Raw genomic sequence first — 14,516 nt, forward strand, 5'->3', positions numbered from 1 at the left:
CTCCACCACATTCTAACCCCGGCTCTCCCATTTCTCCTGATTCTGCTGCTCAATGTTTTCACCGTCAGACACATTTTAGTGACCAGCAGAGCCCGCAGGAGACTCCGGGCTCACACCAATGGGGACGGTCAGTGTGACACAGAAATGAGAAATCGAAAAAAATCCATCATTTTACTGTTTGTGATCTCAGCCAATTTCATCCTGTTATGGTCAACGTTAATGGTGTTTTCTATATGGTTTCGAATGTATGGGCTTGGGTATCGGTCTGTGTATCTACATTGGTTTGTGCAGGAATTGGGCTTCATGCTGCAGCTCCTCAGTTGCTGCACAAACACCGCGATTTATGCCGTGACCCAGACTAAGTTCAGGCAGCAGCTGAAGAATGTGCTGAAATATCCCTTTACCCAAATTCATCAATCAATCAAATTCACTCATTAATCAATCCATCCAGGATTTTCTCATTTCAGTTCAATGTTTCAGCAATGAAGCAGCCTGTCGCTATGGTAACAGACTGAGGGTAGTGCTGGTTTATCCAACCTTATCCCACAGGGGGTTACAGGGAAACATGTCAATGTTTCTCTCAACTCACAGGCCAAAGAGAAAAGGCACCATTCCACTGACTGCATCCATAACTTCAATATGTAATTAACGTGCATTAAAAAGTGAACCACGGTTCTCTACAATGCAAAGTCTAAAGGCAATGCTTTCAAATCACACCTTAATGGTCTGTAACCTTGCCATCTCTGTTTTTTTTTGGATCAATGTACAAATCTTAGACAGACACCCACGCTTCAATGGTGATAGTAAGAACTAGCGATGCTGGAATCTGAAATAACTGTCGTGGAGCTGGAGGAACACAGCAGGCCAGGCAGAATCAGAGGAACAGGAAAGCTGATGTTTCAAGTCAGGGCCCTCCTTCAGAAATGGGTTTGGGGCAGGGGGCTCTGAAATAAATAGAGAGAGAGGGATGGTGATAGCAGGAAAACAGTGGAGCTGATAGGTGGGAGAGAACACGGACGGGCCAAGGAGGCAGGGATGAAGCTAGTAAAGGTGAGTGTAGGTAAGAAACGAGAATGGGGATTGGCCAGTGAGTTGGGAGAGAAGGTGAGCAGGTCAACGAGGCGAAGATGAAAAGGGGGGCGGGTTTTGGGATGAGGTCAGGGTGGGGAGATTTTGAATCTTGGCAAGTCCACATTGAGGCCATTGGGTTATAGACTTCCAAGGTGGAATATGGGGTGATGTTCTTCCAGTTTCAAGGTGGCATCATTGGGAGGCCCAGGCTGGACGTGTCATCAAAGGAATGGGAGCGGAGTTGAAGTGGTTCGCGACCAGGAGGTATTGTTATTTGTCACAAACCGAACGTACGTGCTCTATGAAGTGGTCCCTGAGCCACCGCTTGATCTCCCCGATGTCCAGAAAGCCCCATCAGGAACAGCATATACAACAGACCATCCATTAGTGGATGTTCAGATGAACATCAGTTGGATGTGGAAGGTGTTTTTGGGGCCTGGGCTGGAGGTGAGGTGGGAGGTGTAGGGGCAGGTATAGCACTTCCAGTGGTTGCAGGGAAAGGTATCAGGGCGGTGGGGCAAGTGGGGAGTGTGGAGCGGACAAGGGAGTCATGGAGAGCGCGGCCCCTCCGGAAGGCAGATAAGGACGGGGAGGGAAGTCTATCCTTGGCAGTGTGGTCAGATTGCAGGTGGTGGAAGTGGCGGAGAATGATGCATTGGATCCGGAGACTGATGAGGTGATACGTGAGGACAAGGGGAATTCTGTCTTTGTTTTTATTGCAGGGAGGGGGTGTGAGGGCAGAGGTGTGGGAAATGCAAGAGATGTGGTGAAGGGTGTTTTTGACCACTGAGGTGGGGGGTGCGGGTGAAATTGCAGTTCTGGAAATACAAGGGCATCTGGAATATCCGCGAGTGGAATGTCTGATCTTGGCGACAGAGGTGGCAGAGGCAGGGAATTGGGAATAGGGGCTCGCATTCTTGCAGGAAGGTGGGTGAGGGCAGGTGTATTCTCGGGAGCTGTGGGAGTCGGTGGGCTTGAAGTAGATATCAGTTTCCAGGCGGTTACCAGAGATGGGGACAGAGAAGTCCAGGAGGGAGAGAGAGGTATCAGAGATGGTCCAGGTGCACTTGAGGTTGGGGTGGAAGGTGTTAGTCAAGTTGATTAAATGTTTGAGCTCCTCGTGGGAGCACGATGATGCTGATCCAGTCATCGATGTAATAGAGGAAGATGTGGGGGATGGGGCCAGTGTAGCTGTGGAAGACGGACTGTTCCACGTATCCTACAAAGAGGCAGGCATAACTTGGGCCCATGAGGGTACTCATGGGCATCCCATCGTCTGTCAGCAATGGGAGGAGTGAAGGAGGTTGAAGGAGAAGTTGTTAAGGTTAAGGATGAGTTTGGTTAGGTGGATATGGGTGCCGGTGAAGGAGGAGCAGTTGGGCCTATGGGACAGGAAGAAGCAAAGAGATTTTAGACCATCTGCATGGGGAATGCGAGTATACAGGAATTGAAGGTCCTTAGCGGAGATGAGGTACTGGGACCGAGGGAATCAGAAGTCTTGGAGCAGGTGGAGAGCATGGGTGGTGTCCTGGACATAGATGGGGAGAAAATAGTGTTAAGATAAGTGGTGATAAATTCAGTGGGCAGGAGCAAGTTGGTTTATGGATTTTGGAAAGATGATAGAAACAGGTGGCGTGGGGTTGGGGAATGATGAGGTTGGAGGCCGTGGATAGGTTATGATAGTTTGATTCATGACTCTTCAGGATAAGAAGTCAACATCCTACTCTGTTGTTCATGCTTGCAGTTAAGCAATCAATCTATTAGCCTCCCAAACAACTGGAGATGTAATATAATAAGACAATTATCTGAGCATTTAACAGACTGCACATGTAAGTCTGACATGTTATATTAATTGCTAATAAACTTGCAGATGCTTGACTCAATATTAACCTGATCCACCAAGGTAGAAGTTATAAGAGCTAACAAAGCCACAAAGCATATCAGACTGCAAAACTTTCTTTGACAGTCTCTCAGATTGACGAACGTAGTTTTAATCTCTTGGTCAATACAGAGTTGAGCTTCAAACCTCACATTCCAAACAATTCAACAAAACATCTTTCCATATCTGTCTATCCAATGAGATATAAATCAAGGCCCCGCCTGCCCTTTCCATGGGTCAGATAAAATATCCCATGGCGTTACTTCAAACAAGAGCACAGAAGATTTTTTTTGAAATGTTCTGGCCAATGTTTAAATCTGGCTAAAAAATATACAGATTACAGGGTCATTGTCTTATTGCTGACAGATTTTGCTGTGTGAAAATTAATGGCTGTGTTTCCTACATTCTATAACTGCGATTGCACATTGAAGTGTATACATTTTCCACGATTCGATTTAGAACATTATGAAGTCATGAAAGGCAGTGTATAACCAAAGGCTGGGGGCTCTTGTGGTTCAGTGGTAAAATCTTTACCTCTGAGCCCGAGGCCAGGAGGTCTGGGTTCATAATCCCACCTTTTCCAGAGATGTCTCATTACGGTGGTTGGAAAGGCCAATTAAAGATGTCTATGACTGAAATCTATCTTTGTCTTTGCATCATTGGCATTCTGCTCAATGCAATCTGGTACAGATGAGTTGACTTGAATTAATGTGGAAACAAAAAACAGAAATTGCTGGAAAAGCTCAGCAAGTCTGGCAGCATCTGTGGAAAGAAATCAGAGTTAATGTATCGGGTTGAGCGACGCTTCCTCAGATCTGGGATATTAATGTGGATATAACACCTTGCAAATACGGCTCTCTAATTTACAGAGTGTAAAGGAAAGGATTGCTGCATGCTGTATTTTATGTTAACAGATCACATGTTATCTGTTCCACCGGGCTGCATCTCACAAAATTAACGGCTTCGTGTTAGTTTCATGGAAGGTTTCTGTCAGCGAGCTTTTTGACACCATTCTCCATTGCCCACCCTAGAATTTAGGCACGACTGCTCCATGAAAGTGCATTCATGCCATCACCTTTTGGAACAGTGTGAAATATCACCTGGAACAGAGAAAAGTTGTGCTCTGGAGTTTCAGGAAATGAAATGACTAACTGAGGGCAACCACAAGATGTTCTGTTTACTGTTCATACAGTAGGCAAACACTTTAAAGATCCAAATAATGGTAAAACTCAGTAGATCTCACAATGCATGTGGAGAAAGAGTAACAGTGAACACTTCAAATCTGGTATGATTCGTCTTCAAATTGAAAGGGGCTAGAAAGCAATGGGTATTATGCCATTAACAGTGGGAGAGAAGGAACAAGTGGAACAGATGGTGAGAGTGCTGAAAGCAACAGACAGAGGGAGTGCTAATGGTGGTTGTGATGGAGATGTAAAATAGGTTGTACAGTAAAATTTATGGCTGTTCATTCAACAAATGTGGAATCTTGAGCCTTTATTCTCTTTATAAATACCTGCATCTTACATGTAGCTTAGTTTAAAAAAAATAAATTGCCCCTGAACAAATTGGCAACCTATTCTGGGATCAAAAGCTGCAGATAGAGAGAAAAGAAAATTATTATTTCTAGAATAATAATGTATTCAACCACCTCATGAGGAAATTTTGCCTTTGAGATTTGCTGAGCTTTTCACAGCCCCCAGCAATACCGTCTGCAGAATTAGCCAAGAGACAGGCAGCATACCACTGGATCACCAATCATTCAAAAACTTTCCTGAGGCTTTGTGGGGAAATGCACCACAATGTTGTCTCATTGAATCATTCGGAAAAGGAGGAACTGATGTTGACTTGCTAGTTGAGTTGGTACTTTTGTTCACACATGTTTCATCACCCTGCAGGGTAACATCATCAGTGCGCCTCCAGTGAAGTGTTGCTGTTCTGTCCTGCTTGGTATTTATGTGTCTTGTTTTTTTGGGGTGGGTGGCATCCCTTCCGGATTTGTTTCTTCATTGTTGGTCTATGGGGTCCAGCTTTGCATGTTTGTTAAGGGAGTTCTGGTTTGAGTGCCAGGCCTCCAGGAAATCTCACGAGTAGCTTTGCTTGGCTTGACCTAGGATGGCTATGTTGTCCCAGTCGAATTGGTTCCTCTTTGCCCATGTGCATTGAAATGAGTGAGAGCTGGTCATGTCTCTTAGTAGCTAGTTGGTGCTGATGCATCCTGATGGCTCATTTCCTTCCGGTTTGCCCTATGTAATATTTTTGGCAGTTTTTGCATGTAGCTTTTAAATAATGTTGGTTCTGTTCTTTGTGGTTGTTGGATCCTTTATTCTCATCAGTCGCTGTCGTAGCATCGCTGTCCGTTTGGGGGCTACCATGAGCCCAAGGGGGTGGAGTAATCTGGTGGTCATTTCAGATAAATCCTTAATGTACAGAAGGGTGACTAATGCCTCTGGACATGTCGTGTCTTCCTGTTGTGGTCTGTTGTGTCGGTATTGACGGAGCATGTTTTTCGGGTAACTGTTGTTTCCAAAGGTAAAGTTGTTCTTCCTCGGCTTTGCATAGCTCCATGGTGCTGCAGTGTGTTGCAGCTTGCATGAACAATGTTTTGATGCAGTTCCGTTTGTGGGTTTTGGGATGGCATCCACCCCAGCAAACCAAGACACATAACTAGCAACTGGGTCAGAACACCGACACTTCACTGGAGGTGCACTGGGAGCTTGAAACACAAACATTTATTTACAACATTTATTTATAACACCTCTCACGACAACTCAAAGTGCTTTATCGTGAATGAAGCATGTTTATTACATAGTTGTAGTAAGAAAATAATGAACACAATAAACATTTTGTGTGCAGCAAGCTCCCATAACAGCAACAAAATAGTGACCAGAGAACTTGCTCATTTGATGTTGATTGAAGGATTAATGTTGGACAGGACATTAAGGAGCCTTTACCTACCTTTAGGTAGTGACATGGGATCTTTTAAATCCATCTCAGTCAAGGCTTTGGTTTAAAATTTCATTTTAAAACTGAAATTCTGTAAGCGCCACACAACCTCAGTACTGCACTGAAGCATCAGATCAGATGATGTGCTCAATCTCAGCAATAGGACTTGAACCACAATCTTTTGATTCAAATTAACTGAACAATTAAGTGCAAAGTTTTTTAAAAAGCGCATAGTTGGAATTGTGTATAGGCCACCAAACAGTAGTTAGGAGCTGGGGTGAAAGATATACCAGGAGATAGAAAAGGTGTGTATGACAGGCAAATTCCCCGTGATCTTGGGGGATTTCAATATGCAGGTGGACTGGGGAAATCATGTTGGTCGAGGGTTGCAAGAAAAGGAATTTGTGGAATGTCTTCAAGATGGCTTTATGGAGCAGCTCATGGTGGAGCCCACAAGGGAACAGGCAATATTGGATTTAGTGTTAATGGGAACTGCAGATGCTGGAGAATCCAAGATAACAAAATGTGAAGCTGGATGAACACAGCAGGTCAAGCAGCAGAGAGGATTCCCTCTCTGATGAAGGGTCTAGGCCCAAAACGTCAGGTTTTGTGCTCCTGAGATGCTGCTTGATCTGCTGTGTTCATCCAGATTCACATTTTGTAAATACTGGATTTAGTGTTGTGCAATGAGGCAGACTTGACAAGGGAGCTTGAGGTAAAGGAACCCTCAGGAGGTAGTGATCAAAAGATGACAAAATTTTCTCTGCAATTTTACAGGGAGAAGATATGATCAGAATAACGGTATTACAGCTGACTAAAGGCGACAACAGAGGTATGAGGGAGGAGCTGGGCAGAATTGACTGGAGGAGGAGCCTAGCAGGACAGACATTGAAACAGCAATGGGAGGAGTTTCTGGGAGTAATTCAGAACACACAGCAAAAATTCATCCAGAGGGAAAAGAAGCATGGTACAGGGAGGATGAGACAGCCATGGCTGACAGAGGAAGTCAGGGATAGCATAAAAGCAAAAGAGAAAGCATGTAATGCGGTGAAGGGCAGTGGGAAACCAGAGGATTGGGAAGCTTACAAAGACCAACAGAGGGCAACAAAAAAAGAAATAAGGGGGGAGAAGATTAAATATGAGAATAAGCTAGCCAATAATATAAATGAAGACTGTATGAGTTTCTTTAAATATATAAAGGGCAAAAGAGAGGCAAAAGTGGGCATTAAACCAATGGAAAATTACACTGGAGAGATAGTAGTGAGAAAAACAAGGAAAGGGCTGAGGAACTGAATAATTACTTTGCATCTGTCTTCATGGTGGAAGACGCGAATAATCTCCCAAAAATTCAAGAGAGTCGGGGACGGAGCTGAGTACGGTGACCAACAACAAGGAAAAGGTGCTCGTAACACTGATTGGACTGAAGGTGGATAAATTACCTGGACCAGATGGACAACGCTCCAGAGGTCTGAACAGATAGTTGAAGCATTAATGGTGATCATTCAGGAATTGCTAGACTCAAGGAGGGTCCCAGAGGACTGGAAAATTGTTAACATGACACCCCTGTTTAAAAGTGTAGTAAGGCAAAATACGGGAAATTTCAGGGCGATTAGCCTAACCTCGGTTGTGGGTAAGATTTTGGAGTCCATTGTGAAGAATGAGATTTCAGAATATTTGTAAGTATCTGGTAAAGTAGGGCAAAGTCAGCATGGTTTCATCAAGGGGACGCCATGCCTGACAAGTCTGCTGGAATTCTTTGAGGAAGTAACAAGCAGGGTAACCAAGGAGAGCCAATGGATCTTATCTCCCTGGACTTCAAGAAGACCTTTGACAAGGTGCCACGCAGGAAGCTGCTGAGTAGGATAAGGGCCCATGGTGTTACAGGCAAGGCGCTAGCATGGATTCAAAATTGGCTGTCAGGCAGAAAGCAGAGTGTGGGGATAAAAGGGCCTTTCCTAGGATGACAGCTGATGATAAGTGGTGTTCTGCAAAGGTCAATGCTGGGACCACAACATTTCTCCTTCTACATTAATGATCCAGATGAAGGAACTGGGGCTTTCTGGATAAGTTTGCAGACAATACAAAGATAGGTGGAGGGATAGGAGGTATTGAGGAGATGGGGAGGCTGGGGCAGGATTTGGACAGGTTAGGAAAGTGGGCAAAAAGTGGCAGATGGAATACATGGGAAAGTGTGAGACCACACACTTTGGCAAGAAGCATAAAAGCATGGACTATTTTCCAAATGGGGCGAAAATTCAGAAGCCTGAAGTGCAAAGAGACTTGAGAGTTCTTGACCAGGATTCCCTCAAGGTAAATTTCCAGGTCAAGATAGTCGTCAGGAAGGCATATGCAATGTTGGCATTTCTTTTGAGAAGAATTGAATATGAAAACAGGAATGTAGTAATGAGCCTTTTAAAGGCTCTGATCAGGCTATATTTGGAGTACTGTGTGCAGTTTTGGGCCCCATATCTCAGGAAGGTTGCACTGATCCTTGAGCGGTTTCAGAGGAGGTTCAGAAGAATGGTCCCAGGAATGGAAAGCTTAACATATGAGGAACGTTTGCAGACTCTGGGACTATAGTCAAAGGAGTTTAAGGGGAATCTAATTGAAAATTACACAAAACTGAATGGTCTGGACAGAGTGGATGATAGGAAGATGCTTCCAGTGGTAGGAGAGACGAGGACCCAATGGCACAGCCTTAGAGTAAAGGGAAGGTCTTTTAAAAATGGAGATTTGGAGAAATTCCTTCATCCAGAGAGGGTTGAATCTACGGAATTCACTGCCACAGAAGTGTGGAGGCCAAATCGTTGAGTACATTTAAGACTGAGATAGACAGGCTCTTGATTGTTGAACGGAACAAGGGTTGAAGGGAGAAAGCGGGAGATTGGGGTTGAGAAACATATCATCCATGATTGAATGGCAAAGCAGATGGGCCAAATGGCCAAATTTCTGCTCTTATGTCTTATGGCCTTAAAGCAGACAGCATCTCCAATTTTGAAGAAGGGTCACTCAATCCGAAACACTCATTCTGATTTCTCTTCACGGATGCTGCCAAAACTGCTGAGCTTTTCTGCAACCTCTGTTTGTGTTTCTGATTTACAGGATCTGCAGTTTTTTTTTGTTTTTTTCTTTCGTAGAGGCTCCTTGAAATAACATTGCTACCTTTGAAAGAAATATTGGTGTGACTGTTCACAAACTGAGATCTGCATTAGCTTTACAATCCAGCCTGCAACTTCTTAGTGTTGGTATTAAGTTTACAGCTGGAATTTTTGGCTTCCCAGTCAAATTAGGTTTAAATGTATTTTTTTAAAGAACTGATCATTTCTATTCTGAAAATTTCTTATTTCCAGTTCCCCCTCCCTTACAAACTGCAAGGGTTCTCCTCCTGTGATTACATCGCAACAAATGGATACCATCAATTTCGGCTTTGGAACATTTTCAGGCAAAACATTGTTTGGACTGCATTGCAATTTTGAAATGCATGCATTAAACTAGCTCTGACATACCACCTTGGGTCAATTTCCAAGGGTTAAACGGTTGCATTGCATACACAAAGTCACTGAGAAACTTTACATTTTCACAAGCTCATGATTAATCCAAAAGTGTCCAAGTTTAAGGTTTAAGACTTTATGTTTTATTTCTGCACCTTTAACTATTTATGTTGTCGATCAGAATATGAAACCACGGTGGTAGTGTCCCTAATTCTGAGCCTGGAGCACTGTGCTCAAATCCCACCTGCTCCAGACCTGTGTTATAACATTCCTGAACATGTTAACTAAGCTTATCAAGAAGTAAGTGGATATCAATGCGGTGCAGGAAAAGGGCTGGGATTTGATTCCAACCTCAGGTGACTGTGTGGAGTTTCGACATTCTCCTCTTGTCTGTGTGGGCTTTCTCCGGGTGCTCTGGTTTCTTCCCAAAGATGTGCCAGTTAGGTGATGTGGCCCTGTGAAATGCAGCTAGGTCTGGGATCTTCGGAATGTCAGTATCGAGTTTATGGGCCGAATAGCTGACTTCCATACTGTATTGAGTTACCTGGTTCACTGGAAGCTTTCTCTGACCAGCCAATGCGACAGACAATTAACTGTTTCATTCTGCCAAATTTTCATTGCAAGACTTTACCCGTACAATATTTTAATAGTCTGACATCATTTTTTTATGAGGTGGTGCCATTCCCAAAGGGATTCAAACAGGCTGGGGTTGTTGAACTGGAAAGTTGGAGAGTTGTGGCTTTCCTAGTGGCTGTAAGTGTGATTCCATTTGTATCAGCATCAAATAGACAGAACACTGATCTTCTTAGGACTGCCTGGGGTATATGGCATCAAAAGGTTGCATAAAACCAACACAGATTTACTTATATCTGTCACAAAGGGCCACAGTGTAGTATATACACACAGCCATTTGAAGTTGGATTACTTTTATATTAATGCTTCGAAGTGAAGTTGAGAAGGGAACCTCAATGGGATTTGGGCAGTTTATGTGACTTGGTAAGAACACGGCAATTGGAATGTAATGTGAAATTTTCCACTTTGGAATGAGGGAAAATGAAAGACAGAGTCTTTCTTAAACAGTGAAAGGTTGAGAAGTGTTGCTGTCTATAAGGACCTGGCTATCTTGAGCCTCCCAGTAGGCAGCAGGTACAGCAAGCTGTTGGGAAGATAAACCATTGGCCCTCATCACAATGGGATTTAAGCACAGGACTGGAGGCATCTTTCTGCAACTGTTTCAGGCATTGGTGAGACTGTACTGTGCACAGTTTTGGTCTCCTTCTCCAACAAAGGATAAGTAGAGACGGTGCAAGAAGGATCAGCAGACTAATTCTTGTGATGGTGTGTGTGTCTTATGAGGATAGATTGAGGGAGCTGACCTCCCTGGGGGAGGTGAAGGCCTAGTGGGTATTATTGCTGAACTGTTAATCCAGAGACCCAGCTAATGTTCTGGGGAGCCCAGTTCAAATCCTACCATGCGCATGGCAGATGGTGGAACTTGATTTCGATAAAAATCTTGAATTGAGGATCTAATGATGTCTACGAATCCATTGTTAATTGTTGGGAAAATGATTCTGGTTCACTAATGTCCTTTGGGGAAGGAAATTGCCATCCTTACCGAGTCTGGCCTTCACGTGACTCCAGGCCCATAGCAATGTGGTTGACTCTTTATTGTCCTCTGGGCAATTTGGGATGGGCAATAAATGCTGGTCTCACCAGCGATGCCCTCATCCCATGAATGACTAAAAATAAATATTCTCTCGTGTTTCAATGAATGCTTGGAGATCTCATTGAAACGAACACAAATCTCATGGAGATTGTCAGCATGCATGTAGATAAAATGTTTCTTCTCGCTGGCAAGGCTAAAGGCAGATGATATAATCTCAGAGTAAGGGATGGGCCATTTAAGACCAAGGTATGAAGAATTTCTTCACTCAAAACTTGCTGAATTTTTAGGATTCTATACCGCAGTGTGTTACGGAAGCTCAGACATTAAGCACACTCAAGACAAAAATGGAAAGATGTTTGTACACTGATGGCATCAAGGGATAATGGATCTTTACTGTAGACGATGAAACATGCTCTAATTGAATGACAGAGCAGGCTTAGGGGTCTGACTCGCCCACTTGTGTTCCTACATTCTGTTAGAAACTGAAAAGATGTATTTTCCAGTTCTCAGTCCAGTTGACAGTACCACAATTCCCACAGGACCAATTTGGGATTCGAAAGGAGGTTAATAAAATAAATTATATATAATTATAAAGGAGGTCATCCAGGAAACTAAACTGTTTAGAACATACTGCAGACTCCTGGACTATTAGTTTTTTTTTCCCATGCAGTATATTTCAACAGCAACTACCTGTGGACAGAACAGCGACAAACCATGTGGAGCCTGACTTAGCTGCATCGAATCCTATTTACGTTTCAAGCCTTCATCAGAAAATATGTTGTTTGCTGCTCCAACTGTTTTCGCTACCTCTGCGGAAATGTACAATATGTGCTGCTACAATGCAATCCTCTTCCAAATTACTTTTGGTTTTCATTTCTTCATTCACTACACATAATCTCTATAGGGGCCAAACCAACCCTGTGCGAAGAACTGAATATTCTGCTTGTTGCGAATTGCATATTCCAACAGAAATTTAACAGGGATGAAGAATGGCTCTTTCAATAATTAAGGGTCTGCTGTTGAAAGACTAATGTTTTCCAAGCTGTTTGATCCTACTGGGACAGTATTTTTTTAATATGTAAAAAATAATCATGTCTATCACAGGCTAACTCAAACTAAATGAAATTAAAGCAAAATACGACAGAAGCAGGAAATCAGAATGTGGGAAAATTGGGGAAAACGGAAAGTGCTGGAAATATTCAGGCAACATCTGTGAAGCGACAAAGCTAACATTTCAGCAAACATTTCAGCTAACATTTCCTTCGCCCTGCTTTGGTCCTAGATGCATTTTCCGATAAAACAGCCTCACCAGCTCAGAGCTCAGTCACTGCAAAAATAAACATGCAGCTTTCCTTTTTAGAAAAGGGAACAAGCAATGAGCATCAAACAACATTTTGATAAAAAATCTTGTGAGCAAATCATCATGACCAGGGATTTACCTAATGCTCTAAACAAAGGTCAGTATGCAGAAGTTATAAGATGCGGAATTCCACCACTAACCTTGAAGAATAATTTCTACTTTATATAAAAATATTAAAGTGGTGCGGGCAGGAAGCGTTGCTGAGTAATTCAATAATGAGCAGGAACTGGTTGAGTAGCATTATCAAACATATTGTGATCATCTGATTTGATAAATACCATAATTTACGTTCATGAACCTGCCATTTGTGTTCTGAGACTATGCTGATGACTGCCAAGCGTGATGCAGCTGAGATTATATCAAATCACCCATGTTGGAATTATTGAGAAAATCCCCCATATCAGCTGCCATGGGTCACCTTCACGACTTAAGCAATTAGCTGGCTTCCCTGCAGAACAGGACACATCACATTTGCCACTGCAGCCAAGTTAAATCTTTAGTGTGGGATGTCTGAGCTCAGATTTTTGCAAACATCTAAATCAGGCCATGGGAAACATGCATTACTAAAAGCAAGTTTGCATTTAATATTTTCACTTCAGGATTGCACGAAAATCTACTAGTTCCAATAATGAAACGTAGTAATATAAACACTCAATTTAGAGCATTTATTAGAGTCACAGAGTTATACAGCACAGAAATAGACCCTTCAGTCCAACTTGTCCGTGCCGACCAAGTTTCCCAAACTGTACTAATCCCATTTGCCTTTATCCCCCTCTGAAGCTTTCCTCTTTGGGTAACTGTCCAAATGTCTTATAAACGTACGAAGCAGAGTTCAGCTGTAGTTGTCTGTACCACTTCCTCTGGCAGTTCCTTCCACATGCAATCCACCCTCTGTGTGAAAATATTGCCCCTCAGGTCCCTGCTGCTTCCCTCATGCAAGTAACATGTTTGGGCTTTCAGAAAGCATCAGGAAGGTTTTATAAAAAGGATTAAATAGGTAAATACTCAAAATTAGACCTCAGGATTGGGGTTAAATATTGGCACATATTGGGAATTTATTAAAGGGCTTAAATTTGACACCATGATTAAACAGTTTTGTTTGTGAACAATACGAGGGACTTAAGGGGAGGAAAGAGAGGAGGGGGCATGGTGATTTTGGTTTGGGATAACATTATGGCTGTACTTAGCGAGTACTTAGGGAGGATTCCTGGGAGTTTCCCCAAGGAAATTATTTGCGTTGAACTATGAAATAAGAAAGGGGTGACTATCTTGTTGGGATTGTACCATAGTCACCCCCAGTAGTCAATGGGAAATAGAGAAGAAAATATGTAAGAAGATCTCAGATATCTGTGAGAATAATAGGGTTGTAATGGTAGGGGATTTTAACTTTCCAAACATAGACTGGGCCTGGCATAGTGCTAAGAAGTGGGATAGGAAGGAATTTGTTAAATGTGTGAAAGAAAACTTTACTATTCAGTACATGGATGTACGTACAAGAGAAGGAGCAAAACTTGACCTGTTGGGAATAAGGCAGGCGAAATGATTGAGGTGACAGGAGAGGAGTACTTTGGGAAAGTGATCATAATTCCATCAGTTTTAAAATAGTTATGGAAAAGGACAGATTGATCAAAAAATAAATTGGAAAAGCCCAATCTTGATGGAATTAGGCAGGAACTTTCAAAAGTTACGAAAACAGAAATCGCTGGTAAATTTCAGCAGGTGTTGCAGCATCTGTTGGGAGAAATCAGAGTTAACGTTTCAGGTCGAGTGACCCTTCCCGAGCTCTGAGGGAGTGTCACTTGATCCGAAACCCAAACACTGATTTCTCTCCAGAGATTCTGTCAGACTTTTCCAGCAATTTCAGGTTTTGTTTCCAATTTAAGCATCCGCAGTTTCTTCAGGGTTTTTACTTTCAAAATTTGACTGGGAGAGATTATTTGCAGGTAAAGATTGGGAATCAGGACTCCTTTAAAAAATAGATAAGGAGAGTCCAGAGACAGTTTGTTGACGGTAATGTGAAGGGTAGGGCTGGGAGGTGCCAGGAATGCTGGAAGAATAGAGAAATTGATGGTCCGGTTAAGAAAAAATAGGCATATATTGGTTTAG

This window comes from Stegostoma tigrinum, unplaced genomic scaffold, assembly GCF_030684315.1.
Source record: "Stegostoma tigrinum isolate sSteTig4 unplaced genomic scaffold, sSteTig4.hap1 scaffold_179, whole genome shotgun sequence".
NCBI classification, from domain to species: Eukaryota; Metazoa; Chordata; class Chondrichthyes; order Orectolobiformes; family Stegostomatidae; genus Stegostoma; species Stegostoma tigrinum.